Source organism: Archocentrus centrarchus, chromosome 14 (assembly GCF_007364275.1).
Source record: "Archocentrus centrarchus isolate MPI-CPG fArcCen1 chromosome 14, fArcCen1, whole genome shotgun sequence".
In the NCBI taxonomy this organism is placed as follows: Eukaryota; Metazoa; Chordata; class Actinopteri; order Cichliformes; family Cichlidae; genus Archocentrus; species Archocentrus centrarchus.
In genome coordinates this window covers 4730240-4755888 of record NC_044359.1, presented here as the reverse complement: position 1 = coordinate 4755888, position 25649 = coordinate 4730240, and the positions used below count along the sequence as shown (strand labels likewise).

General features: G+C 41.4%; 4 non-coding genes across 4 annotated transcripts; all 4 read right to left on the bottom strand.

Moving 5' to 3' along the window:
• Positions 1-18155: 18155 nt before the first annotated feature.
• Positions 18156-18228, bottom strand: trnav-uac (transfer RNA valine (anticodon UAC)). Its single transcript has one exon. It is a non-coding gene; the product is annotated as a tRNA-Val (tRNA).
• Positions 18229-18998: 770 nt separating this feature from the next.
• trnav-uac (transfer RNA valine (anticodon UAC)) lies at positions 18999-19071 on the bottom strand. Its single transcript has one exon. It is a non-coding gene; the product is annotated as a tRNA-Val (tRNA).
• A 346-nt stretch (positions 19072-19417) lies between these two features.
• Positions 19418-19490, bottom strand: trnav-uac (transfer RNA valine (anticodon UAC)). Its single transcript has one exon. It is a non-coding gene; the product is annotated as a tRNA-Val (tRNA).
• Positions 19491-20579: 1089 nt separating this feature from the next.
• On the bottom strand, positions 20580-20652 carry trnav-uac (transfer RNA valine (anticodon UAC)). Its single transcript has one exon. It is a non-coding gene; the product is annotated as a tRNA-Val (tRNA).
• Between the last annotated feature and the right edge of the window lie 4997 nt (positions 20653-25649).

Below are 25649 nucleotides of genomic sequence, written 5' to 3'. Positions count from 1 at the left end.
AAAATTAGACACTTTTAGCCAGCGCCCACATTTACAAACCCATAACTCACAATAGAAATAAGCAGAACAGGTAAGCTCCTGCTCGCTGCTGCTAAGCATGGAAACGGAGGCAGACAGAGGCCTTTCTGTCTGAACAGAGGAGGAAACGCTGGCGTCACGCAGCGCCGGGACGTCCTGACAGGCAGGCGGCCGCTCTGACCAATTAAAAGGTGAGAGCAGAGGAAGAGCAGGCTGTCAGGAGCTGTGCCTGAGCTTCCCTCTAACACTGGGCTTACTGTAACACTCTGTTTTACTCAGCTCTACTGTAGCTCATGTTGAACTTCAAGAAATTCAATTAGAGATAGAACTTCAGGATACTTATTTCAGCTGCTCGAGCTTTTCCTCGGCCACTTTCAAATGCAAACCTTCACTCAGCACGAAATCCAAAGTGTTTCATAAAAAGTCATGAAATGGAAAGTGCGAGAGACACTTTGAGCCACATAAATTCAATTCAATGCACCAAATCACAGCATACAGTTGCCTCAAGGTGCTTTATACTGAAAGGTAAAGATCCAACAATAATACAACATGAAGTATCAGTGCCTATAATATACATCACCTTGGGGGAAAATGCAGTGATCCTGCAGTTTTCTACCGTTACTTTCTATTTAACTCTACTTTTAACCAAAAAAAATCTTGGAAACTGGGAAGAATTTGTGCATTCCTCAGCTGCTCCAACTCTGGAAAAAAAACAAAAACTGAATACAATATACACTGAGAAACACACTTTATGCACGCTGAAAAAAAACAGCAATCAGGTGGTTGTTAAATTTGCATATTGAGGTTCTGCAGACACATGACTACCCATGTGACCACCAACCAATTGTTGGCCATTTTGGACGTGTGGTGGTGGTTCGAGTGAATGAGGTTTGGTCACACAGGCCCAGAGCCTGGTCCGTGACCATCAGGCAACTGGAAAAATAAGAATTACTAGTTGCTGGAAGTTGATGGGAAAATGACAGCTAATGTCTCAGTTACACAGGCCTACAGATCTGTTAAATCTAGAATTTAAAAAGTGATCACTGAGTGTAAATAAATAATAAAGCTGGCCCGAATTGAGAGTAAAAGACCTCTAATGCAAATATGTCCTCTGAGCAGACATACATGACCAGATTTGTTATTTTCAATAGCCAGTCCATGACATAATTAAACGTGGAGTAAGACTATTAAGGATGTGACACAGATTGGAACATATTGAACACAGATCAGCGGCAGGAAAGTGGATTATGCAACTTATTAAAAACTCTCCTTTCTGCGGCCGTTTAGTGTGGCAGTGGACTTCAAACAGTGTGGTGCTGTGAGGTCTGGCATGTCCAGCAGTAATCTCAGTGTTGATGGTGTGCGTTTTTTAGACAGAGGAGACAACAGAGAGGCTCACGGCCGTCTTTTGATGAGGCCAGATGAGACCTTCAGCCACATTCCTCGTCAGTCTCCCGGGCTGCCGCTCGCCACATTACTGTCTGCTGTCCAAACAAACAAGGCCAGCCTCGGAGGGCCTCCTGAGCCGTGCCAAGCCCAGCCAGGACAAACCGCCCACCTCTGACAGTCTGAAAATATAGACTCTCCGTTTTTAACTCCAGCGACAAAAAGCTTCCACAGTAAACAACAAAGTCGTTCCACATGACGTGCCACAAACTGTTGTCACTCATGATGTCTGGACATCATGAGTGTCACTGGTAATGTGTGTGTTCTTGAAAAACCTGATAGTTAAATGTTGCCAGTCAGTAATTATTAGTTTTTGTTTTGAACTACATAAATTGCTAAAACCTTTACCAACCATCATCTCTGAAGCAGTGCAAATACTGGAGTTTTCCAAGCTGTGATTAAAAAAAACATATGAAGAATGGATCATGAGGTCATGTTCATCTCCTCCAAGTTATGCAACATTTGTTAGCATGGCTGGCTAACTAGTTCACTGCTGTTATTCCAGGCTTGTATTAATGCAGTTTGCACTACTTTCTTGGATGTCAGTCTTAATATTACTCTTCTTTACCTACATTTATTTATATTTTATTTATTTTACTTTATCATTGCTGTATATGTATAATTTTGCACTCTTAGTTTAATAGTACACTGTGCGTGTGGCACTTTTACTCTCACTTTATTGTCTATATATTGTAGACTGTACAGTTTTCTTGCTGCTGTAACACAATGATTTCCCTTGTGGGATCAATAAAGTATCTATCTCTCTATCTATGCGTCAGCCTAACCCGTCTATGCAGATTGATAAGCGCGCTTGCTAGCATTAGCTCAAATAACTTAGCGCTCCATCCTCTCATCCAAATGTGGTAACAATAAAATTGAAAACAACAGCATGGTGAAACAAACCATTTTTTTGACCATGTTTTGTGCAGCTGTGCTATTGTGCACCACTGGAAAAATTTATTTATGGAACCGGATACTTTGGTTTTGAGTGAAGTTTTATTTAGCTACAATATGGACGCTTTGCCTCATACATGTAAATAACCAGAGCTTGAAAGCAGCCACTACATAAGAGACCTAAAAGAAAATAAAACTTAAATTCACTCATGAGGTCCATATATAAATATATATATATATATATATATATATATATATATAAATATATATATATATATATATATATATATATATATATATATATATATATATATATATATATATATATATATATATATATATATATATATATATATATATATATGAAAACGTGTTTTTGCATGCAGGTCTGTGTGTGGGCTGTTGCTTCATAGTGTACGTCTAACAGAGACTGAGCTCACCACAGGATCCTGATTCAACACAAAACTTCACTCAAGCTGTTTCCATGGTTTGCAGTCAGCAGTTTCTTTAAAAAGCAACTGTAAAGTCAGATCTGAGAAGTGAAAATGTAAAATTCATTATGAGCTGTTAGGATGTGATCGTGCTTCCATTTTACTTCCAGAAGCTTTAAGAAATCCGCTGCTGGAGCTGAAGTATAAAGAAATGTGTCCATAGCAGAAGTCACCTGATTGTTGTTGACTCTACCTTTTACAGCGCGAACTGTATCCTTCCTCATGCAAATGATTTCTCTTTAGCCAACTTTGAATCTCAAATGATTGAATTTTACATGTTATACAAATTATAATATTTACATGAAACCAGGCACAGGCTGGACAGATGTATGCATTAAGTCAGTGTCCTCCTGAAAAAGAAACCATACAGCTATGGGGTAAAATATACTTTATGTTATCAGAGCCGAGATTTGATCTAATAATAATAATATGTCTAAAAAGCATCATCAGTGCAAATGTGAACACAGCGGTTGAGGAAGAGCTGATTTACGTCAGTGTTACATTTGTGGAAAGAAAAAAATTAACAATTTGTTGTTTTTTAAATTGGATTTTTTTTTCAGGTTCTTTATTCTCGGCCGTTTCTTCGAGTTAATGGTTAATTTAGTCCAACACTGATGAAATGCTGTGCTTTAACTTTGTTAAGTTAACATAGTAACGGTCAGCCACGTAAATAGAAGCATTACAACTTGACATAGTGTTGATGATGAAGTGCAGCCCACATGCTGCTGCCTGCCTCGTCAGGAGGAGGCAGCTGGGGCGTAAGTTAATAATGATGTAATAAGTTATATTTATATTTGTTTCCCATGCAGAGTGGACACTAAGAACAAATGCGTTCAGCTCCTGGCAGGAGGACACGATGCTGTTTCACAACATTCATCTGAATCTGAAAGTCTTTATCATGGATGTCAAAGGAGATTGACACATAACCTTTAAAGGAATCTGTCAGAACGCCGGGCTGCGACCGCTGTATGCTGCTGTGTGTGCGCGCCTTTGTATTTGCATCCCTGTGACAGACAGAGACGTCAAGTCATCAAAGAGGACAATGCATCTGGTGCAGAGCTGAACTCTGGGAGATGGAGACAAAGAGATGGTGTGACAGGTTGGAGGAGGTGACGGAGAACTAAAGGCCAATGGGTGAATCTGTTTATGTCGCCACTTGCCCCCTCGCTGTCTGAAAAACTGAACGTTAACCGAAGGGAATTCCTGAAGATGCGGACTTTCCTCTTTGCCTTCATATTTATTCTTTGATTTTCATTAAACCGTGACCTGCACTGCACACTGAGATGGTCTGAAACACTTAATCTCAACTATTATGGAGCCAGAAGGCACAGACACAGATACCTGCTGATCAGTGTAGCATACATCTAAAATATCACAACACTCACCAGGACTTATTAGGCAAACTGTTAATCCCAAAACTTCCTAAAAATTTTCCAGAAGGCACCAACAGCAGTAACACAGAGACTCTGATTAGCCTGCCATTCACAGCATCCCTTCATTGTTCCCAACTTTAAGTCTTAACAGCATTTAAATGGCCACGTTATAGAAAATTAGGGCTCCTGTACAGTTCTCATGAAGGGTGGCATTAGCTAAACAGAGCAAGTTGTAAACAGGTTTATTTCTGTTTCATATTTGGGTTTTTTTAAATCTCCAGAACATCGTTATTAGTCGCTAATCAACCTTGAATGAGCCACATGTCTCTCTTGACTGTCTTCCAGTGCTTTGTCCTGCCCGTCATCCAGCGATCCAGTGTCCAGCCCTGACTGGTCTCGTCCGTCTCCACTGCGCCACGGGGGTTGCATTATGGGCCGGTGGGGGTGTCACTCCACCCTCTATGAGGAGAAAAGGGAGGGAGGTGATTTAGTATTAGGTCATCCCTACCCCTCCTGCTCTCTCTCCCAGTCTCTGAGGCTCTCTGACAGGTCTCATCATACAGGGGACCTGCCGGGCAGATTGACAACTCAATGAGCCGACCAGCGCGAGGCTTTCACAAGCACCATTTCATAGCCTCTGCCTTTGTTTAATAAACCCCCTACACCACCCAGTATACCCTCCGCTACTGCCCCCAATCTTTGCTTTTCTCTTTCTCCCTGTCCTGCATCTGCTTTGCAGCTCCGCTCAGCTTAATCACTAGTGACAGTGATTAGTGGCAAATGATCGATCAGGGGCTTCAGAAATTGATGTGAAAAACCACACTGAAAAAAGAAAAGATCAAAATGTGATGAAATTTTTTAATCTTTGAGGGAAAGTGGAGGGTGCAGAATAAGCACCAATCTTACTCTAATACACAAAATCTCTGCAAACTCCTCCTAAAATATCACTCCAGTACATCTCAGGCCCCTCAAGGTTCTAATCTATATCAGAGGGTATTAGATATATCATGTTGCCTAGCAACCACCTACCAACATGCTAAAATGACCGACTTATAGCACCTCTGCACCAATAACACCTTATTAAAACATACAAATTTTAATTTCACGACAGCAACATCTAAACTTTAATTATGCACGATATATAAGTACGTCACCACGCTGCCTAGCAACCATCTAACAACAACAGACTAAAATCACAGACCAAACAACACTGTTGGTGTGTACCACTCTGCAAAAAGAAGGCAAGATTTAGTTGCTGCCACAATGAGATATTATTCAAAATTCAGATACTGTAAAAAAAACACAAGTAAAAAAATATCAAGAAATGAAAGCCTCGTTTTTATCAGCTTTTTCACTTTTAGCACTTTTAAAAACCTCAGTTTGTTCATGTCCTACACTTAAAGCGGGACAGAGACACTGCGATGTCACCCGCTGGTTTGTGGACTGAAGAACAAGCCCGGGTTGGAGCTGACACTGAAGCCAGGGACACTGCACGCCCTAAAGCATTCTCTGCTTTATTGCCTATTTACTAAGATAGGATCATAATTTATAAAATGAATGCCATGTTGTATTCCATAAGACTTGAAACTAGGGTTTGAGACCATTAACTTACAAGGAAGTGGTTAATTTAAGTAAGCAGTTGGACTGACAGAGGAGTCGCCCCCTGTTGGACATCTCAGGAACTATAATGAATGCCAACTTCTGCAGGTTTTCTGTAAATTATATTATATTATATTTAGAGAATTAATGACTGAAAATGAGAGCACAGATATTCCTACCTGCTAGGCATAAATGTCTCAATTCACATCCACCCACTGCCCTGTGCTTCCTGCTAAATGCTGAGAACTGACTGAAGTAAGCGTGATTCTTCAGGACACCGGGCTGAAATGAGCAAAGAGACAGAAGGATGCAAGGTGAGAGAGCGCACAGGAAGCAAGCAAGGAGAAGAGGGAGTGAAGAAAGGAGGGAAAGTGGGAGGCATGGAGGGGAGGGGATACCGTTCCGCTTTGGTGCCTTTCAATATACCAGCCACAAAAACCGGCTCGCTCTATATACCTCATCTTTGCATGTGAAAGGACGGCTCCATTGTTCAGGCCTAACTGCACATTTAACCTGTCTGGAATAAAAGAAAAGGGAAATTTCTCCCCCTCTCTCTCCCCTCACACCCACTCTCATCTTAACAAACCAATTAGCCGGACATTTCTCCCGCAAAGACAACTTATTTACACTTGTGCTAAATACTGAGTGAACAAGGAACTCGCGGATGTTTCCTTTTTAGCCGGAGGGAAGAAGCAAAACCACTTTCTTCTTCTCTTTTTTGGGCCTAATTTGGGCCTTGAGGATCTCAAACGAGTGCAGGTTTGATGTCTGTATCCTGGACTCACCATCAGGCATCCAGAGTTGGACAGTGATGTCTGTTTTCATCAGATTTGGTCTTTCAGATTTGGCAGAAAGTTGTTTTTCAGCTCGATTAAAGAAAAATAAATATAGTGTGATTTCTTTTTTTTTTTGCAACACTTAACACTTTAACACTTCTTGAAGCTAAAAATCACTAAGACAAAACCCAACTCTGACATTAAATCTCACATTTACTAACCACTGAAAACCAGACGTTATGGTTCATTGTGGTGTAATGGCACATTTGTTGATGTAACAGACATGCTCATAAACCCTCAGACTTTCATAAGTGTAATCCAAACAATGGCGTGATAAATTTATCTATTTCTGTCCTTACATAGAGACTCCGTTTTGTTTCGTTTTTTTTCTCACCAGAGGAGGCAAAATGATCCCAAGCTGCTCTGCAGCCATGTCCACAGAGAGTCTCAGCTCATGCTGGGAGGCAGAGTGGAGATCATTTTTTCTGCCAAAGCCCCTGACTGTGCTTTCAGTTTAAAAAGGAGGGCTGTTTGGCTCTGAAAGTGCACTGACGCAGTCCGACTCAAAGCCAAGCCGGCCCTGTGCGTCTTACAGGTGCCACATCAAGTAGTTATTAAGGAGCTGCTGTTTTATCATTGAATTCATTAAATCCTCTGTTGATGCTTTATAGATCGGTATTGTCAGGATGGAAAAAAACCTAGGTGATGTATTAATGCATTATTCCATTATTATTATTGGATGTTCTAAACTAATTTATTTCAGCCACAGTTATGATAACTTTATAGATCACGTTCCTCCTGGGGCTGGATGTCTGGCATCTATGCAACAGCTATGTGCATAGTTATTAAAGTGCACACGCTATTATATAAAATTAAAATATCACAAAAAGTGATTTTCTTTCTTTCTTTTTTTCTTTATTTATTTACAAACCTTTAAGACGGATACATGTGCACAACACCACGCCTGTAAGATTTGTAAAAGGGGGGAACTCCCAAGAAGCTGCTTTAGCTTTTACAGGGACCCCAGGAACAAAAAACATTACAAGAACAGTACAGTAATCCATACCCCCACACTGAGATCAAGTCAAAACATTATTGTTATTTCACATCCTCCACATACGTTCGTACATTCCATTATCTGGTATCACACATTGTTAATGTTTGAATATGATATTATCAAACCTTATCACATTGATTGTTTTCATACTTCTTACAGCCGTATTCACAAAAAAAAAAACATCAGTGTAGTCAAGGTGACAAATTCATCCTTATACTTTCTACCCAGATATTATTAGGAAATTAAATTAGACATAATAATTAGATGATAATAGATTTACATAAGTTTATAAATATATACTGATTTTTATATCTCGTTTTACTGTTTGTTATGTAGCCATTTGAGTTTGTTTAAGTATAATGTTGCAACAGTTCATCTTTCAAAAGTTTCTTAAATATCTTTAGAGAAGATGATGTTTGTATTGTGCTGTTAATTTCATTCCAGATCTCCAAACCTTTGCATGTGATGCTAAAACTTGTACATTTCAGTTTGCTTTTTCCCTTCAGCTGATTTTTCCTTCTAGTATTGTGTTTGTGGGTCGGATAGATTATTGGAATAAGTTGGCAAAGTCTTTCATTTAGTCTGTGCACTACATTAAATATCATGCATGCATTATGAAAAGTGTTGCTCTCAGTGAGCTTCAGAAGCTTAAGCTTCTGTGTCAGTTGGTGTCATCTGCAAAAATAATTTTATGTAGTATATCTGATGAATTTATAAAGTCATTAAATAATAAATAATAAAAAGAAGAGGACCTAATATAGATCCTTGTGGTACACCACATTTAATTGTTTTTGATTGTGATTTGCTGCTGTGTATTTGTACCTAGTGCTCCCTTTCAAATAGATAGCTTCTGAACCAGTTAAGCGCAATGCCTCTGACACCATAATGTAAAGTTTTCCCAACAAAATTTCAAAATCTATAGTATCAAATGCTTTCGATAAATCAAGGAAAATACCCACTCCACATTCATCATTTTCGACAGCATCATTTATTTTCTCAGTGAGATCAAGAATTGCCATGCACGTTGTTTTCCTCTTTTTCCTGAAGCCATACTGTGATGGAGTAAGTATGTCCAGCTTATCCAAGTACCCATACAGCCTAATATAAACAATTTTCTCAAATACTTTGGAGAGAGTAGGCAGTATAGATACTGGACAGTAATTTTGCATGTTATTTTTATCCCCAGTTTTAAATATTGGAATGATTTTTGCAGTCCTTATTTTTTTAGGCACAACACCATGTATTATAGAAAGATTTATACAATAGGCAAGTGGTTCATTAATTTCGAGCGCAATAAATTTTATTATTTTACTGCAAATACCATCCACCCCTTCTGTACAGGAGCTTTTCATACCCAATATGGTTTTAAGCACTTCCGCTCCATCAGATTTAAAAAGTGCATCCAGCCTCAGTGATGCACTTCTTTGTTGCTGAGTAACAGAACGTGAAGGTAACTTTGTTCAAAGGAAACTTTACAAACCAACATTTTGATAAATGTATCCAGTTACCTGCTCTCTCACACACACACACACACACACACACACACACACACACACACACACACACACACACACACACACACACACACACACCGTACAGCCTTCAGACCTATTCAAGGCCAATTCACGAGAACTTTACAGGCATAATTTTTGCTCTGGTGGCTTTCACCATCACCAAATTGTAATACTGGAATTCTAAAAGTTAAGGTACTTTAAAGTAGGTCGTCATATATTCTAGTAGTCCACCAAACCAGAGGTCAGTCAAGGTTAAAACACTGTAAGTGGCCGTGGACGTGACTGTCACTGAATGTCAAAGATGTGAATGCAGTCCTGAATGGGGAAGCGGCTTCCTGAAGAGGCCTGGTGAGAGGACGCCGTCTCTGTACCTGTGAAGCCGTCAAGCACCCAACTGGGGTTTGTTTGTGTCTTCAGTTGAGTCGAACCTCAGCAAGGGTTCTCCCAACACAATGTCCAGTACTGCGGCCCTCTGGCTCTGAAGCTCAGCCGAGGGGCCAGCTGTAGGAGCGTCTCAGCCGGGGTCCCGGGGCCAGAGCGGGTCCAAAGGCCTGGTGCTGGGAGGCTCTGACAGGGGCAGCTGCCTCCCAGCAGCCCCTCAACGCCCCGCTCATTCTTTTAATAAGACACTTGGAGAATTAACTCCCGCGTAGGCGAGCTCAGCCTCCACTCCCCTGCAGCCTGAGCAGAGGGGACTGGAAGGAAAATAATGTACACTCGATAAGCTCTTCAGCATTCACAGCTTGAAACTGTTCATTTCAATTAAAAGCGGTGGTGAGTGGTTTTAACTAGTCTTAGTTTTTGTTTGCAGCCGATGTGATCAGAGCAGCACATTTGAACAGGTTTTGATTTGTAGTTTGTTTAGCAGCGCCTGCATTTGTCGAATTATCGACACAGATGGTCTGAAAATTAGGAATTGATTCTCTCTTCCATGTCCAATAAGAGCAAAGGGCTGCGATCCTCTATGTGTTTCCGGCGTTCAGACCTCACCTGACTGAACTCACCTGGTAAAGCCCAATTCCAATAATTTACCTGCCTCATCAATAAGTAGATTACTTTGCTCCTCTCTGTACTGAGCTGCTGTAATGCGCAAATTTCCCTGTCGTGGGATCATTAAAGTTTTATCTTATCTTATCTTATCTTATCTTATCTTATCTTATCTTATCTTATCTTATCTTATCTTATCTTATCTTATCTTATCTTATCTTAACATGTGACGGGTGAGTTAAGACCACAGATGTGACCCTTTCTTTAAAAAAAAGGACGTAACCATTGGAGCTTAAACGCAACGTGCTTAAACTTAAATCTGCATTCTTACTCATGGCCAGCAGGAGGCGACTCCTATGAAAAAATAAAATCTGATTTTATAGATGTCTATGGGAAAATTTCTCTGCTCATCACTTGATTTTTTTAACAGTTAATAGCCTCAGTCGCTACTTGTGAATGTTCTTCATTCTTTTAAATTAAGGTAAAAGAGAAGTTGAAGGAGAGTGTGTGTGATTGATAAACATCAGCCGATAAGCATGCACTCTTCCTAGGTTCTCAGTCAGATCCTGTCTTTACTCATGATGTTTATCAAAATGTTTAACTTCAGGCTTTACATGCAAGTGTCAGAGCTTCAGCCTCCTTCAGTGCAGAAAGAGAATGTGCAGTGGGTACCAGGCAGGGATTTTGTAATAAATATTTGGAGCATGCATTTTTTTTTCTTTTGTTTTCTTTTAGTTAATATAATATACTAATATACAAAATCTCTGCCTGCATGTTTGTGTGTTTTTACCCACCACCTCCTCCTACACAATCAGAAGTCAAACAAACTCGGCACACAGGTACACCTCAGGCCCCTGAAGGTTCTTATCCACAGCAGACATTATCATTTTAGCCTATTGCTACTACCTAGCAATAGGCTAAAATGACCTGTTTTACCATTTATGCACCTACAAGACAGCGAGCAGCATGACAATCAGTACTGTAGCACGAGCATGCACCAGAAGTATTCACTTAAGAATTATTAACCTTTTTAAATCCAGGTACTTCTACTATATTTTTATTTTGTCCCAATACTTGCTTGTTTGTTAGTGTTTATATGTTAATTATTATGTGTATGCACTTGAAAAAAGATATAATTTTGAAAAATATTTGCATGCTGTATTATAATCATGTTGGCCAAGTAATGTAAATTTCTTGTGTGTTTTTTTTTTTCAGACTTATTGTGTGTGAAAATTTTATCCACGGCTGTTCCCGCCTCACAGTCACCGCTGTGAATACAGCATCTTAATTAGCAGAGACAGGATGCTGCTCAGGAGGGCAGGTGCAGCTTTTAAATGACTTGACATTTTTTGCAGTGTGCAGAAGGTGGCAGGTTGTGATCTTGCAACCCACATCTCATATACATAATCCAGCAGGCAGGCAGGGCCTGCTCGTGTTGAATGGGGGGATTCTCCATTCCTCTGGGGATGTTTCAGGGCTGAAAGAGAAACCTCGCCACCCGGCTACTGGGGGACCGTGGGCGCAGTGAGAAAATGAAGACCTCTGCGCCCCTCTAAATCCCCAGGAATTTCTCATTAAGCATAGGTCCCGGTCTGCTGAGGGCCCTCTGGGCCCTCAGCCACCCCCCGCGAGGGGTCTCCCTCTCTGGCTCGGAGAATGGAGCTCTCCACTCCACTTTGTGCTGGCTGCCGGCTACCAGGGCCTGTTATTCACCTTTTCTATTCTAACCAGCACAAGAGCTTTCTCCCAATCATGCTTTCAAAGCCCTCAGGACTTCCTCTTCCTTTCATTCGGTTTTTACATAAGTGTGTGTGTGTGTGTGTGTGTGTGTGTGTGTGTGTGTGTGTGTGTGTGTGTGTGTGTGTGTGTGTGTGTGTGTGTGTGTGTGTGTGTGTGGTGTCCCAAAAGACAGAAACGCATAATTGAATTTGACATTTTTTAATGGTCTCCTGAGATATTTTTGTCTGGAGGCACCAAAGCTGGAATGAAGCGGACTCTCATTTCAAAGAGGTTTTTTTTTCTTCTTTTTCACACGTTGTTCATGAGTACAAGTAGGATTAATGAGGATTATGTATATGAGGAGAGGTAATGAGTTTTGATGAGAGTAGAGAGGATATTTAGTGTAAGATTTCAAAACATCCCAGTGAGTCGGGATTTGGCAGCATTAGCTCATGACTTCTCCTGTTTTTGTTTTGAAGTGATTTTATCCTGATATTTTTCAGGGAATACTGGCCTGAAGATTCCAAAATAATGGGCTGTCTGGAATGACAGTGCCATGTTTATCACATCATAAAAAAGCACAAATAAGTTTAAGAAAGGGAAAAAAAAAACAAACGCTGCTTCTTAAAGAGATGCTGTTGCCTCCCCTGTGTGGAGAACAGCTGCTGCTACAACCTCAATTCATCCCAAAAGCACACACAGTGTACACTCACCAGCCGCTTCATTAGGTACACCGTTCTAGTACCGGGTTGGTTAATTCTTCCTGGCATAGATTCAGCAAGGTGCTGGAAGCATTCCTCTGATTTTGGTCCATGTTGACATCATGTTGGTAGCATCACACACTTGCTGCAGATTTATTGGTTGTACAGCCGTGATCTGAATCTTCTGTTCCACCACATCCCACGGCTCAGACCAGGCAATGTTTTTCCAATCTTCTGTCATTTTTGGTGAGCCTGTGCGAACTGTAGCCTCAGTTTCCTGTTCTTAGCTGGCCGGAGTGGCAGCCAGTGTGGTCTTCTGCTGCTTCAAGGTTCTAAATGTTGTGCATTCAGAGATGCTCTTCTGCATACCTTGTTTGTAACAAGTGGTTGTTTGAGTTACTGCATTCTGGCCATTCTGCTTCGAACTCTGGCATCACCACGACATTTTCACCCAGATCATGTTTATTGTTTGGGGTTTGAACCCTACCAACAACAATCCCACTTTCAATGTCTCTTAACCCCATGTTCATTCTGAACTTGGCTATGTCACGTCTAAATGCACTGATTTGCTTCCATGTGATTGGCTGATCTTTGTGTAAACAACATTTGTGTAAACAATTGATTGAAAAGGTGTACCTAATAAAGTGGTTGGTGAGTGCATGCTGTGTCATCTCTTTATTTGGTTAGCCTCATCAAAGTGTATAACTTAAATAAGATTCCAATAAACATAACTGCAGTAAACGTCACCTAAGTCGGATTGAAATGGCCCGTGGAATTTTATCCGACTTGTAAAAAATGTTGTAATCTTGTCTTTTTACTCATAAGTGTGAGTTTGTAGCTTCGGCTCGCCTCCTGCGGTTGCCATGATTGTCTCTGGTGAAATGAACTGCCAATCCAGACGTCACGTGACTGTATAAACACTCACGCGATCTCCAGGTGTTGTTATTGTTGATATCGGAAGTGGGCGTGGCGGGAGCTGAGGAGGGCTTTAGTGCTAAACTCATCCGGCTTATGCGATCACATAGGGACGATTCACAATTTTCAACATTTTCCAAAGCGTACTCTTTTTCAGAACCCCCCCCCCCAAAAAAAAAGTGTACAAAGAAAATGTTGATCTTTTTGCATGACATTTAATTATGCATTAAATACATTAAATACGCCAAACTGATTTGAATTTTAATATGAATGTGTACTGCACTGTATGTACGCAAAATGTACATGCTGCCACACTGTACACAGTGGCAGTGGAGCGGTCTTGTGCCAAAAAGTGATTTCCAGTATTTGCCCAAAAAATTATTGCTGGTATTTATATTGTTGTAAATGACTTGTGAACCTGTAATCTGTCAAGCACATCTCAAACAGTTTTTGGCAAAGTGACTTTCATATTGTAGCGATTCTGTTAAAGTTAGATGCCGGTCTGTGCAGATGTTCTGTGATTTCCCACTGTTTTGTTGGTACTTGAACATGTGTTTGCGCGCATGGAGGGAGAGTGAGAGTCAGAGCTGGAGTCCTGTTTTGTTGTTTCTGGCGTGGTTGCGGCACACAGCAACCATTTAATAGTTAATAAAAGGGCAACTTTTGCTGGCAATCTCTCGCCATCTTCTTCAACGTCTTAACAGACACTACAATATATTCTTTATTAATGAGGGTAAAAATAAGTAATTTCTTCATTATATATATAAGCCCTTCATAAATCCTGTGCACCTGTGTATTTACAGATATAAGCAAAGAAAAAACATTTTTAAAAATGTAAAAACAAAAAGGAAATCCCTTTTTGACACAACACTGGAAACCTGAAAACTCTGCTGTCGCCGTGTTTTGTGTACATACAGCACTCGTACTGCATCCCCTCGTGCTCTGTGGCATCGCCTGGACCACTCTTCAGGGGACAGCACACCCCCCCACCCCGGACCTCGATTTGTTCTAGCGATTTTTGATACAGCCGACAGCAAGTTTTGTTGCACAAAAGTTGGCAACAATGCCGTGTGCCGATCACCAGATTTCACACAAATATACAGGCCAGCATAGATGAAAATAGGCCAGGAACATGTACAATAAAATCCATCACAGTTTTTAAGATCATTTTCTCTTCTATAGTTTGTGAAGTACATTTATGGAGTGCCATCTGTTCCCAATTTAATCCTTTAATAGTAACTGGTCTGCATTTATAATATTATTGACCAATCAGAATTCACTCTGCTCTTCCTTCTGAGGCACTAATTTTGTGTCTGTGTGTTGTTGATGCTGACAGTGGATTGGTTCCATCATATCTTTATTTTTTATGAGTTTTTTCTATATAAAATAAAAACTTGTGTTATTTTATGTAAGAATATTGAAAGCCTAAGCTGTCTTTTCCACATTTCATTTTAAAACACCGTGAAACAGCCCACTAATGCTTCCTGTTGAACAACAGTGAGCAGCTCCTCCGGTCACTGCAGTTCATCCATCAGCTGTGCGTGTTTGTGAGTCTGTGGGGAGGTGTTGGAACGATCGGCTGAGACTCATTACCTCGACTCTGTCAACATGTGTGGCAGGAGAGAAACTCCACATGGCTCCCTCGCTGACGGGGAATCTGTGAACCTTCAGACGAGATGATGGACTTGAAGCGTGACCCTTCATGTCTGTGGTGAAAAGATGACTCAGCACATGGAGTTGTTGACAGTGATGGTATAGTTACCTTCAAAAAGTAATCCGATTACTGATTACTAATTACTCCTTTAAAAAGTAACTTAGTTACTTTACTGATTGTTTAATTTTAGAAGTAACTAAGTTAGATTACAAGTTACTTTATTAGTTACTTTCTACAGCAGCTGGTGTTGTGCCAAAAAGTGATCGTCTGTCATAAAGTGATCCTGATGTTTCTGTGTGTTTTTATGTGTAATGTCTTTGCTTATATTGGTAAACAGAGTGCAGTCAACATGATTTATGAAGGGCTTTTATATAAAATGCAGAAATAACCTGTTTTTCAATAATCTTTAGGAGTCTGTGTTATTGTACCTACATTATAATCAATCCAGAGCTTTTTGGCCACTTCAAATATCTTTATAGATCTGTGATGTTATACTTGTTGTGAATTCTGCAGCCTTCTGAGTCAGATTTCTTTTTAAAAAGACATTTTAATGTCAGACAGTTTTTGCCTTGATAAAAAATGAATATATAAAAGTCAATTTGCCAAAAACTGAGTGCGGCTTCAACCTTGTGATAGAAATGCTGTTTCTCACTCAAAATGACCTGATATCATTCATGAGAGATATGTTTGACACACGTTTCACAGATTATAGGTCAACAAGTCATTTACAGCCGTTTAAATACAGGCAATCGTTTTTTGACAAACACTGAAAATCACTTTTTGGACAACACCGGCAGCTCATCCTGCTGCCTCAATGCACAAATGACAACCACGAAACAAGGGCAAGTCAACCGTGTTTAAGGGCAGCATTTCCTCTACTACATACTGTACGACCAACTTTTTCAGCTCTCCCCCACTTCCTGGTTTTATACCAAAGTCCAGCTTTTGTTGTTTGGGTGCTGGGGGGGCTCCTGCATCAGCCACAGCTCTGCTTTGCTCCACCTGATGGGACTCGCTCTGTAAGTGTGACTGTGCCGTGCTGCGACTCCAGATGTTTCTTCAAATTTGATGTAGTGTTTTTGAAGCTAGATAGCACTTTGTCGCCCGCACAGAGTGCACAGCTAACCTTGATGTTGTCATCTTTCGCTGACCCAAACTCAAGATAGTGCCTGTATTTCAGCTAGAAAACGTGCATCTCTCTCCTCCCTCCATTGTGCTGTTATTGTCCTCAAGCTGAAAACGGGACTTAATTGTTGCATCGGCCAGACGTCACTCCCCGAGATGCAAGAAGAAAGCAAAAATATATCTTTGTACTAAGAAAATGACAAAAATGTAACACAAAGTAACTTTAATCTGATTACTGGACTGCAAATACTAACGCGTTAGATTACTCGTTACAGAGAAAAGGCAGTCAGATTAGAGTAACATGTCACTAGTTGTTGATCTGCAGTGACTCAATTCCAGGAGCTCTAATATACTCTCATTTCTGTGTGGAGTTTCCTCCATATTGGACACAAAGTATTATAGATTTTCATAGAAACCTTCTACTTGGCTTGGAACCTCACATCATCTGGTAACTCATCCAGACTGGAGTTCAGAGATGCTTTTTTGCCAAACTCTGGAGCACCATAATGAACAATTGGTTCCACTGGGGATTGAACGTCCGAGCTTCAGCGCATAAAGTCAAAGTGACACCCACTACACTATGCAACCACGACAGCAGCATCCACTGTAGCCTCCACTGAATGAATGAGCTAGAAAATGCCTATAGTGGGCATGGAAACGTGCATGCAATGGGAAAAGGTCTCATGACTCATGTGTGAAGCTGGCAGCAGGATGCGCTTTGCTGGGTACTCCTGGGTCTCTAAATAAGTAAAGTAGAAGTAAGCCCTCTCCTTTCTCCAGTAGAAACAGAAAGAGGGAGAACTTATTTAACAAATGGTTCTACTGGGGATTGAACCGAGGACCTCCTGCATGTAAAGCAGAGTTGAGAACCACTACAATGCAACAAACAAATGTTCATTGGTCAGTGTGATGTAACAGTGATGCTACAGTAACTACAGTAAATGTTTCAGAGGAACAGCTGCAGCTGCCTCATTATAAATCCGTGACATCATCGTCGTCTCCATTCTTACAGTCTGTTGACGAGTGAACGACTGTAAAAGCTTCATGTTACGTACAAAAATAATGAACTAACGTCTAACTGGGATTTCAGAGCTTGTAGAAACATAAACGTCTGCAGATGAATTCACTCCTCTGACGCTCTGACAGCCACTTTATGAAGGAGGAAATGAATCGGCGCATCAGACAGGTGATTCAGGTGCAGCAGGAGGGGAGGAGTCAGAGACACTCAGAGTTTGTTGGATAAAACCTGCCAGCGAGCAGGTTCACAGAGTCTGTTACCCTGGTAACTGACTCAGAGTTGAAGTTAACGCTCTTTCTGGAACAGTTTCCTCATTTTAGGGTTACAAACCCAGAGTTTTTAGCTAAACTTGCTTCCTGGTAGCCAAAGTGATCTGATACCATAGAGCAGGGATCCCCAAATCCAGGCCTCGAGGGCCAGTGTCCTGCAACTTTTAGATGTGTCTCTGCTTCAACACACCTGAGTCAAATATAGAAGTCATTAGCAGGACTCTGGAGAACTTGACTGCATACTGAGGAGGTAATTCAGCCATTTGAATCAGGTGTGTTGGATCAGGGACACATCTAAAACCTGCAGGACACCGGCCCTCGAGGCCTGGACTTGAGGATCCCTGCCATAGAGGTTCCAACACAACCCATGTACTCTCCCACTTTGTTACAAGTGTGACTTCATGTGGAGTCACCTTGGAGCTCCTGGATTTATTACTGTTCTAATATAACCTCATGGAACTCATTTCTGAGGGGAGCTTCCTCCATATTGGATATAATATGTGTTTTTGGAAAACACATGATCTGGTAGACCATGTACACCATCCAGACTGGAGTTGGGAAGCTGTGTTACCAAATTCTGAAGAAATATACTAAATAACTGGCTCCACTGGGGATTGAACCCAGGACCTTCTGCGTGTAAAGCAGACGTGATGACCACTACACTATGGAACCGCAACGGCAGGTACCACCCAGTGGGAAAAGGTGGCCTCATCTCGTGACTCACATGCACATGTGTTGTGCAGAGATGGCAGCAGAATGCACTTTGCTGGGTCCTCCTGGGTCTCTAAATAAACAGTATGGAAAGCTCTAGGACAGGGGTGGCCAACTCCAGGCCTCAAGAGCCGGTGTCCTGCAGGTCTTAGATGTGTCCCTGATCCAACACACCTGAATCAAATGGCTGAATTACCTCCTCAGTATGCAGTCAAGTTCTCCAGAGTCCTGCTAATGACTTCTATATTTGACTCAGGAGTGTTGGACACATCTAAAACCTGCAGGACACCGGCTCTCGATGCCTGGAGTTGGCCACCCCTGCTCTAGGATGTCTTCTCCTTTTTCCAGTGGAAACAGTAACTTCTAATCAGCATCATTTTATGCTACCATCATATCAGACACAAAACACTTAGGTCTAGTTGTTTTGAAATTACATTTCACCTGGCCATCAGACGGGTTGCATGTGGAAATTCTGAGGGCTCATCTGACAACTTCGTGAACACCATTTTAAGTGGAACCACTGGGCATTGAACCCAGGACCTTCTATATGAAACACAGATGTGATGACCACTATGCTAGGAAGCCACAAGAGCAGCATAGAGCACATCCTCCACCACCAGATCATAACAGACAAAAAAAAAATTGTACTGAGACACTTCTGAAAAAAAGCTCAGCTGCACAGGAACCAGAATAGCTTATTTAACAACTTCTTGAACACCATATTGAACAACTGGTTCCACTGGGGATTAAACCCAGGCCCTTCTGCGTGTAAAGCAGATGTGATAACCACTACACTATGGAACCACAACAGTATGCTGCAGCATAGCCTCTAAACTCTCCATGTACTAGCCTTTTAAACTTGCACTTTTTGTAACAGCCACCAGGGGGCAATAGCTGTGGTTGTAAAAAGACTTCAGGTCCTAAAGCAGGAAAACAGTCCTCAGCCTGGACCTATGTAAACACTTAACTGCTTGGTTTATGGGCTCAGTAACTTATTTTGGGTCATATTGAATAAATGATCAAATTCTTTTTTTTTTTTTTTGGGGGGGGGGGGTCGTCATTCAAAGTGTCAATAGCAATAATTAGATCTTGGGCCAGATTCAAGATGTGTAGATGTTTGTAATGCCATGTACAACTATAAGACTAGATTTGGTTCCACTGGGGATTGAACCCAGGACCTTCTGCGTGTAAAGCAGATGTGATGCCCACTACACTATGGAACCACATGTTCCCTCAAGCATAGCCTCCACTGAATGAATGAGCTAAATAAGCAGTGAAGCAAGTAAGCTCTAGGACAGGGCACATAAACTGGTGGCCTGCGGGCCACATCCGGCCCACCAGAGCTTTCCATCCAGCTCCCCGAATAGTACTGCCACAGGTACTATACACCAGTCAATCGTCATAACCCGTTAAATACCTTCTCTGACTAGTCTGAATTATGAAAAGCCTCCAAACGCAACTTCCCATTGGCTCGTAAATGTCTCTGTGTCCCTAGAACCAATCAGAATGCAAGATCAGACCACGTGACTTCAAGTGCTGCACTGAGGAGCCGGCTTTTGTTGGTGGTGATCAGATGTAAACACAGCTGAAGGAGAGTCTGACCTTGTTTTGTGTAGAAAAAATGTTCAGCGATCAAATGTGTCTAACTAAAGGAAATAAAAGTCGTAACGAGATTTCTGTCGGTGAACCTGCGGAAGCATCGTTACCGGCTGCCGAGCGTACTCCCCGGCCTGCGCGGGGCTCCTGTCTCTTGCTTTGGGGGTCTGCTCGCTGCGGGACCGGATGGGTAGGTGGCCCGGCGTGTACCCACGTGCGGTCACAGCCCCCCCCGTATGCGTCCATCCTGTCTGTTATTGTTAAAATAAATGTGCTGCCATTGTGGTTGTACTGTGTGAATCTATGTAGAAATCTTTTTATCATAGTCTGATGTTTGGGCCTATTGGCTTCATTCACACTGGGCAGAAGACGGACTGAATATTTTACTGGTTTTGCCTCAAAACAAAATATTATTTATCAAAAAGTAGGTAAATTACTATATTTTAAAAAAAAGGCTCCTCACCATTACCTATGAAATGAAATTACAGAACTTCACCATGAAATCCAGATTAAAAAAAAAAGCTCTTTTAAAAGAAAAGTGTCCAGGCAGATTTAGAAGCTTTTGCATCTGAACTCTTCATGTTTCTATATTCATTTTAAAACAACAAAAACAGCTTCTGAAAAGTAGATCATACAGAGCTGAACTTCACTTTCATGCACAGCTGCTCAAACCAGAATGGAATCAGGAAAGCTTATTCAACAACTTCTTGAACACCTGGTTCCACTGGGGATTGAACCCAGGACTTTCAGCGTGTAAAGCAGATGTGATAACCACTACACTATGGAACCACAACAGTATGCTGCGGCGTAGCCTCCAAACTCTCCATGTACTAGCCTTTTAAACTTGCACTTTTTGTAACAGCCACCAGGGGGCAATAGCTGTGGTTGCATAAAGACTTCAGGACCTGAAGCAGGAAAACAGTCCTCAGCCTGGACCTATGTAAACACTTTCCTGCTTGGTTTATGGGCTCAGTCACTTATTTTTGGGTCATATTGAATAAATGATCAAATCCTTGGTTTTTTTGGGTCATTCTTGGGTCAGATTACTACACTATGGAACCACAACTACAGCCTCCTTTGTAGCCTCCGCTGAATAAATGAGCTAGAAAATGCCTACAGTGGACATGGAAACGTGCATGCAATGGAAAAGGGTGGCCTTGTATCACGTGCATGTGTTTTGAATCTTGAACAGGAGATGGCCAATTTTTTCATGTTCACATCTTGTGTTGTTGTAGGCCACATACACCCCTTCATGGAAACAACAGTTCCTGATTGCACTGGTTTTTTCCGCAGGAAAAATCATCCTGCCACTAGAAGCCTGAGCCATGGAGCATCCACTCAAAAACAGGACACCTTCAGAGGTTTGGTGGATGTTTGCCTCAGTGGGTCTGAGCTGCTTTGGCTTAACAGAGGAGACCTTGATCAGGCTTTGATCAGCATATTTTCTTATTATATTCTGCAAGTTAATGTTGCATGAGGATCATATGATTCTGTGAGCATTTCTCTAAAAGAAACAGAGATCTGATTTCTGCAAGTGACCTGCCCTTTTTTTTTTTTTGGCCCCTGGGACAAATTAGCAGCCAGGCCGAGTGGAGGAGCCGCGTCTCACCTTCTTATTAGATCCATGAGATAGATAGCTGTCCCACACAGGCCAGGACAGCTGACAGCTGGGTTCAGCCGGGGTCGGAGGTCATGGATTGGCAGCAGTGGGGGAGTGAAGTGGAATCTGAAACAACAGGAAGAAAACGCGCGCACACATACACACACACACAAACACAGTTCCGGGGTGGAGATAGTCGTGGGCCTCCGGATCTCTCTCTCTTTCATAGACAGTTGACCAAAACCTTCCTCTGTGTGTGTGTGTGTGTGTGTGTGTGTGTGTGTGTGTGTGTGTGTGTGTGTGTGTGTGTGTGTGTGTGTGTGTGTGTGTGTGTGTGTGTGTGTGTGTGTGTGTGCGTTTTCAGTCTGGTTAGTAAACTTTAGGGGAGAGCTGTTAATAGTGTGATTTTGCTGATAGGCTTGTTTCATCTGCACCTGTGTGTAGTTATTCTGTCTGTATGTCAATGAGGATTTCGCTCCTACTGAGGGAATCATTTGTGGAGAACATCTACTGGGTATTGAACTCAGGTAGATCTCCAATTATGGGCATAAAGCTTTAATTTATATTACATGACATTATACTTTTAAGGGCTAACTGTGTAAATAATGTAACACACAAATGACTTTTTAAAGCAACTACATTTTGTATTCGGTTCCTGACATTATCAGGGAGATGTGTAAGTTGTGTAATTTTGCTTAAAAATGTAACAGCACATAGGTCTTAGTCTTAAATCTGAAGCCAGTGTATAGATAGTATAGTGATATTACAGTTATTAAGCCTTGGATAAAGGTTTGTGAATAACAGGGAGAGGGCAGGAAGGGCTAAACATGTTTCATAGTCCAAATTCTAAGAAGATGTAGTAAAAATGAAGCTGTTTGGCTTTATTCTGTGCAAAAGTAAAAATCCCTCATACAGAGGTGATCTGGGACCTGTTTGTTTACTCACTTCAGTCACTCAAACCTGCAGTTTTGCGCCTCTGCAGTACAGAAAAGCACAAGCTTCTCTTTTGTTGGTTGTGGTCAAAATTGGGCGCTGTGTTGCTGCCCCCTGGTGGATATATGAAGTCTCTACACTGTTTGTTTTGAGATAAAGAAATTTGTTCTGAGGTGATCATGTGCGCGCACACACACACGCACACACATGCAGTATGATATATAATAAGCTCAAGATATTCATGTCCAGTTATTTACAAATCAGTCCCTGTTACCCATGACCTGCTCCCACGTGATGTTTGTGTAAGTAAACATCTGTCCTGCTGCCCTTGTCTGAGTTTTACTGCACTAAGTAAGTAATGAGTTAGAACAAAGAACACAGAAACCTAAATTAATATAAATTAAAAATAAAAAACTATTCTCTTAAAAATCAGTTCAGAAAGTGAGGTTTGTGATCTTGGAGTGCTTCTTGTTGCCTCAGTGGAATTGGGATCAATATGTTGTATCTATTTACACCATAAATACAGCAGAAATACAGAAGAAATACAGAAGAAAGCAGGGGCGGGCTGGGATTGAAATTCAGCCCGGGAGCTTGGTTTGCAGAGGGCTTTTATTCGATCGTACAACGGAGCAGCAAAAGGGAAAAAAAGATCGTCAAACCCCCCCTTAGCTGGTGTCTTGCCCTTCACCTCTCCTAATGGTGTGCTAGCTGGGCTGCAGTGTTAATTTTGACAGCAAATTTTGATTAGTTAGATTTGATAGTTTTAGTCATAGTCTTTTGACGAAAATGTAATTTAGTTTTAGTCATAATTTAGTCATCGGAATAGTTTTAGTTTAGTTTTAGCCGACGAAATTATGGTAAGAATATAGTCGACTAAATCTACAGTCGATTTAGTCGACTATAATATAAAGGGTGTAAAATGTAAATGCTTTTTCTTCAGCTCCCTTGAATTAGTCATTATACAAACTTACACAAACTTAAACATTTATTCAAAGTTATGGAATATTATTAATAATATTAACATTAGCGTTTCACCTGCTTTCCACACACCTGATCATTAACACCACCTCACTGAGATAATCCGAGCGTTTTACAGCTGGACGCTCTGGAAGGTACAGGGCAGTGTTCAGGACTAAGATTATAAAGGCTAATCCACCGCGGTGTGGAGGTTTTCTCTAAACACAAACTGGGAAAAACACTTTACCCTGCATGACATTAAAATGCTGACCTTTGCATGGAGATCTGGGTGACTGGTTTGCAGATGTTTAAGATTTGTCGTGTTTTGGCCCGAGATAGTCGCCCCACATGGTTTACACATCGTTTTGTTTGTCACGGTAACAAAGGACAAATGTGTCCATACATCGGCTCTTCTCTTTTAGTTCTATCGGAAGGAACGACCAATCACAGGCTAGTTTGGTCTTCCTGGGTTTAGAGCAAATTTGTGCAACTGTGCGTTTGATTGGATGTTTTCCTAACTTGTCCCGCCCTGTCACAAAATTAAATCAGTTCTGATTGGATGTCCTCCCTGCCAAGCATTTTCGTCTCGTTTTCATTCGTTGACAAAAGTGTCAATTAATTTCGTCATCCTTTTTATCCTTAAGGTAGTTTTTATTTAGTTATCGTCTCGTTTTCGTCATGAAAAAAAGGGCCGTACGAAAACTAATATTTATTTTGAAAAAAAAAAACACTCAGCTGTCATTTTACCGATGAGAAAGAGAAGCGGAAATAACTGCAGTTGATAAGATATGTTACAGTCATCTTTAATAGTGAACAGTCATTGGTTATATGCCATTGCTGTTTATTTAGGAGCATTTGGACCCGGAAATGACGTCAGACTTAAAGACCTGCTGGGCTGTTGTGTTTGTAGCCCCTCCTGATGAAAAAAGAGGGCCGAAACGTTCGCGACCGACCATCACTGTCTGCACCTGCGGTCGCGCGAGCGCTGCTGTGCTTAATTGGGTAAAAAAAAAAAAAAAATCTGATCACAGGCCGGTTCGACCTGGAAACGACCAGCTGTTCGGAAAAGCTCCCGAACCTCCCGATGGCCACCACGACCCTGGCAGAAACACAGCAGAAACACAGCAGAAACACAGCAGAAACACACTATTTGCAGTCCAAACTATGAGAGTCGTGTTCCCCGCTGTAATGGCACTGTGGTGGTTCTGGTCAAGTTCTGGACTCGATTTCATCTAAACTCATTTATTTTGGTTTTATCTGAACAAAACATCTGCTGCCAAAATTCATTAGGCTTCCTTTTATGGGAAGGTTTAATCATGCCGTTTTGCACCATTATTGCTCTGAATTCCAGCCACCGTCCAGTTTCCACATTTGCAGTAAGTCAGAAGCACTTTGGTTGCAAATCTGTGTAATAAGTGAAGGGTGTGGCTCCTTTTTTCCAGTTCACATCCTGTTACTGAAATGGCTCTTCCTACATCTCCCAACCCGTTTTTATTCAGTAACTGACTGATGCTCTTGTGCCTTCTTACAGTCTGGTTTCTTACTGTTCGTGTAGAGCAGTGTTCAGGCCAAACCTGGAAGGGCCACTTTAGTTCTGCCTGTTAGCCTTAGTTAGCCTGTACTGGAAACCACATCACTGTTTGTTCACATTACTGAAGTTCTTTTTTTAAGCTCACTTTATCCAGAGAAATGGAAAAAAATTAAAAAATGAAGCCAACATGGGAATGGAAGTTCCTGCAGTTGCTATTTGAGGCTGGCACCGATGTGTTACACACCCATAACGGGTGAATCGTGGTGCCTAACCAGATACTAACTATGGATGGCATCACTTTGGCCTCCAGTAACACTTTTGGAGTCATTTTTGACCAGGATGTGTCCCTGAACACATACATTAAACAAATGCTGCTTTATTTCATCTGCACATTGTATTTAAAATGAGAAACCTCCCGTCTCAGAGTGACGCTAAACAACTAGTTCATTACTTCATAGTACCGTATCACCCTAGTAGAGCGCTTTGCTCTCAGGCTGCTGGCTTACTCCTGGATCCTGGGATATTTTAAAGCTTTCTGAGACACCCTCTCTACTTTTAAGATTGGACTCAAGCTTTCCTTATTGATAAAGGGTAAAGTTAGAGCTGGATCAGGTGAACCATCCCTTAGTGATGTTGCTATGGGCTCAGACTGCTGTGGGGCTTCCTGTGATACTGTCATGGCCGGGGAGGAAACGGACGAGGAAGGACTCACATGAAGGACTCCAGAAGCAAACATAACTAAAAAGGGGATTTATTTCAACGGGG